The sequence below is a fragment of the Arachis ipaensis genome, chromosome B05 (genome assembly GCF_000816755.2).
Source record: "Arachis ipaensis cultivar K30076 chromosome B05, Araip1.1, whole genome shotgun sequence".
Classification (NCBI taxonomy): Eukaryota; Viridiplantae; Streptophyta; class Magnoliopsida; order Fabales; family Fabaceae; genus Arachis; species Arachis ipaensis.
In genome coordinates, this window is record NC_029789.2 from 145333306 (window position 1) to 145338454 (window position 5149).

Sequence of the window (5149 nt, forward strand, 5' to 3'; positions counted from 1 at the left end):
AGTTAATTAAAATTTCATAAGTTAATTTCAGACACTGTAAATTTTATAGATCATTTTGAGTATTTATTTACTAAAATATTATATTGCAATACTTGCACTTTTTAAAAAATATTTAATAAATATTTTAAACGAATTTATTATTTATACTCACTTCTCACTTGTTTTCATTTGTGACATTTAAGAATTATATAAAAGTTAAGAATAAATTGATGTGAATATTATTTAGAAGATACATTAAATATATACCAAGAAAAATATAAATATTTCTTTAACTGTTTTCATTTTTTTTTATATAAAGTTAAGTGTTTCCACATCTACTTGGGTTTGTATAATTGGGTTTATTCATATTTTTGGGTCCATATTACTCAGTACCTTTAAGAAGCTTCAACCTTCCATCAAAAATCAATAGAGAAACTTCAGCCTTGGCCTGAAAATAATCAAGTATTGTGGGTCATGAAGAAGGCCTGATGGTGACGAATAATAGGAACGCAACTCGGCAAATATAGATGAGGGTTTAACTATCTTTTTCGGATTCAATACTCATTGGATTGGAAGATGGAAATGGAACTTGCTTGTTTGGAAGAGTTATCCACTTTGTACCTCTACAATATTAGAAGGATTAGTTATTGGATTTTTAGCCTGATAAATACTTTGATATAAACAAAAAAAAAATTATGTCGTATCAAAGACAAAATCTTGACCTCTGACACAAAAAAAACAGAATAGTTGAGCCTAAACAAGCATAGTCGCAGCCGAGGCCTTGGTTCAATGGCAGCATCACCTGCCTCGTTGGGAGCTGCACCTGGGTTCGAATCCTCAGTGAGGAATATAGAACCCATATTAGTAGTGTACCTATGTAGTGTGTGTGAGTGTGTTGTGTGAGTGTATAATACATGGGTGTAATACCTAAAATTGGGAGTTGTCCAATCTACTTGACCAAAAAAAAAAAAAAAAAACAAGCATAGTCGGACTTGCATGGTTTATCTTAAGCGCATTGTTACATTGTTTAAAGGTAGAGAAAATTAAAATAACTCAATTATCCAAAACGAAAAGTATGAGGAGTCAATTGAATATTTATACAATGTGTATAATCGGATAGTTATTTTAGATAGTATGGGAGATGTTCATTTTGTAACTCAATAGCCCATTATACAAATTGTCCATTGTCTCCCTAGCGGGATTCTATCCAAAAATGTCATATAAGACATTAGACAATTTAGTCATTAGAATCTATTAACAAACCGTGATAACTGATGTGGCTCAGTATTAATACGGTTATTTTTTTCTAACTACCCATTATTAATACTATTGTTTCTTTCATTCACTTACTTTCATCCATTGACGATTTTTTATTAGGATTTATATAAAAATTTAAAATTTTATTTGTTGTATGGGAGTACATACAAATTTTGTTTGATAAAAATTTGAAATATAATTTAAATAACCTTATCTCATAAAGAACTCAATGGAGATGGAATGATTGGTTGGATGATTTTCATTAACGAATAAGAGTCAATCCCTGTTTGATTGAAAGAAAGGTAACTATATTAATAGTGGGCAGTTTAACGGTGCACTTATTGTAACACCCTACCACACCGAGCTTTACGTTTAAACCGTAAAATAGAGGTGGTGTGGTATTACGACCTATAAAATAAAATATATACATATAATAGCAGAAAGAATATAATAAATTAGGAGCCTTGAAAAATCAGGTGAAACAAAAATCGCAAAAATAAAAGCGCAACGCTCAGGAAACGAGATTACTTGCGTGGGAAAAAATCTAAAGATTATAGATATAAAAAAATTGAAAGTGGGAATAAAGGGACAAAAGTACAGAATAACAAACTCCTAACTTAGCCTGCGAAGCTAAGGCTGGCCGGAGAATATTTACATACATATATACACAACCCAAAATCTGGAATACATACACAAAATCCTAGTTCTCCATAATCCCCTAGAAGGGACAAAATAAACAAGTATATAAAAGGAGAATCTATATATACATATATCAAAGATCAAAAGAAACCTCAAAAGAAACAACTTCGCTGCAAAAGCTCTAGACGCCTAGCGATGTGCCTCTCGATCTGCATCTGAAAAACAACAACACAATATGGAATGAGAACAGGAGGTTCTCAGTATGATAAAGGTGACACGCATATAAGATATAAGGTCTTGGAAATGCCAGAGGCAATCCTAGAACGCCGACACTCAAGCTATAAAGCTTAAAAATACTAACAGCAACCATAGAAAGGGGTGATCTTCTAAGCGTTATTCAACCTAACTTAAACTTAATTTAAACACTAAATTGTTTCACCTTTTTTCTGTTCTTCCATCTCCAATAATTCGCATAGACAAACAAACAGACAAGGCAAGCACAGGTAGAAAACAAGTAGTTCAAGTAACAATTACAACAGTTAGCAGAATATAATCAATTAGGCATTCCCAATTAATGCATAGAAAACAAAGCACGCATATACATATGATGAATGTCTATCCTACTGGCCGTGAGCTTACGTGTCGGTTACTTTGCTAGAACCCGACACATCTAGTAGCTAACCCAGATATTGGTCTCTAGGTTGTGCATCTCCAGGAGGATCATAAACGAAGGATAGTACCTTTCCACCTTCTCCTGGAGGTTTCACGAAGGAGAGTGCATTTCCAAATCGAAGGAGTATGTCTTTCCACTTTGCAACCAGAGAAGAATGCGGGGGAAACAATACGAAGGAGAGTGCCTTTCCACCTTCTCCACATCCACATCACGACAAAAGAGGGAACTTCCGTCCTCAACTTGCCATCCGAACACATTTTCAAGTTAACACGCAGGCGGGATCGCACCCAAACCTTGCTATCTCGACCATTTTCTGCCACACACACATCTCGACCATTCTGGCCACACACAGTCATCCCAAATCTCATCATTTTCAACCTTTACTTCATCTCCAAATTTTCTTAATTTTCTAACTTCATCCTATTACTAGGCTTACTAACCAAGTTTAGAACTTAACAATATGAAAATAGAATATTAGGAGGTCCAATTGGTTTTGAAAACACAAAATAGTGATTTGCTGAAAACAGGGGTATGCGTACGCATGCATATGTATACGTATGCAATTACCTCTTTTTGGCCAAGATGCGTACGCATGCACCTGTCCGCGTACGCATGTACGCTGGACAAAATTGAATGCATGCGTATGGTTCCTATATGCGTATGCGAAACACCATTTTTTTAGGTGCTATGCGTCCCATGCACATGTATGCGTACGCATAGGTGTCAAACAGAATGTAATTAATGCGTATAAGGGTATATGCGTACGCATGCAAGGCTTTTTAGCAAAAAATTTGGCTAAGTCTGAAATCTGCAGAATTTTAATTTAAAACCTCAAACTTCTGATACGCATAACTTTTTCGTTTTAAATGATTTTTCTTTCGTTCTTCAAACGGCATAAACTTCACGGACCCAATTTTTGTATAAAATAAGTTTGAAACCATTTGGAGATCCGAAAGCTAAGTTATGACTCGCCAAAGTTTGGCCAAAAAGCTAATTTTTCACAAAACCTCAAAACCTCAATTTTTATTAAATCCCAAACTCAATTCAACTTACCATATCTATATCCATCAACACAACAACATACCATACCATACCAAACTAACACTAAAATCTCCACACATCAATCATACTTTAATGTTACGCACATTCGCACTTAAATGTCTCACCTTAACCAACAATGTTATTAACATGCTTATATACATGTTCAATATCACCAACTTGTCAACCACTCATTAGTACACCATATAGCATTATATTTCCATTATAACTATAGTTACCAACATATATTCAACTCATATCAACAATCATTATCACAAGCACTAAACATTCAACATGCTTAATCATTCCAACCTAACCTAAGGTTTTCTAACCTAAGTTTTCATAGAACATTATATATTAAATACGAGAAACTTAAACCATATATTGGCCGATTTTCACGTATTTTTGAGACACCGCCAAGGCACCCAAAAAGGCCCAAAGTCACCCAACGAAAGCACTCAACCTCTATTAAGCTCCAAAGCTTACAATTCAAGCTCCAATTACATGTACACAAGCCTAATACGTATATACAACACATATACACCCAAATTCAATACCCAAAATATAAATTCAAGAAATTAACTAGGGTTGAGAATCCTTACTGCACTCACAGACCAAACAGACCAAACCCAATGAGTTTCGCAAGCTAGATTGAACCTAAAGTACCAAAACCCAACAAAATCTCAACACCACCTCAATGAATTTCAAAAATAGAAAGGGATAGAGCAACTGGGGTGATAAAGTAGCTCACCTATAAAATTATTCCAGTAAAATCGTAGAGCTCGACGCAGTGGTCGCGTGACCGTAAACGGTACAGCGATCGGAACTCGGAACAGAAAGTTACGGTAGATTGATTGTGGTGTTAGGGTTATGTTCTTTCCCCCTCACCTTGAGCATGTTTTCAGCGTTCTAGCTGAAGGAAAGAAGAGAGTTGGCTCTTCTAAGGGGGGGTAATTGGGCTGGTGGGTTGGGCTTTGGGCCTATATTGGACCCGGTTCGATTGATTCGGCCTGTTTGGTTTAATTTTAGATCAATTTTTTTGAAATTAGTGGCAAAATTCTTCTTTTAATTAGCTCTTTCCTAATTTTCTCTAAAATTAACATTTTTAATTTTTTTATTAAAATTAATCTATTGGTTAATTATTTGTTAATTTTCGGAGTTTACACTTATGTACTTTCAAAGTAAACGAATGGACAGTCCATCTTCTCTATTATTTAAAATGGACTGTTTATCTTTTTCATTATTTGAAACATTTCATTTTTAAGAGTTTGGTTCAATTTAAATCATTAATATTTTTTATTATTTTCAAAAATTATATTTAATTATTTATAAATACATATATCTCGTTTACAGTGTAAACAAGATATATAAAAATTGAAAAATTACACATATCTCGTTTACACTATAAAAGAGATACGTACAAAATTATCTCGTTTACACTATAAACAAGATGAGAGAGGAGTATTTATTTCGATAAATATTTTTTAAATTATTTATTCAGTAATTATCATGTTAGATTTATATCAAAATTAATTATTAATGTAAAATACACATTAAAATATA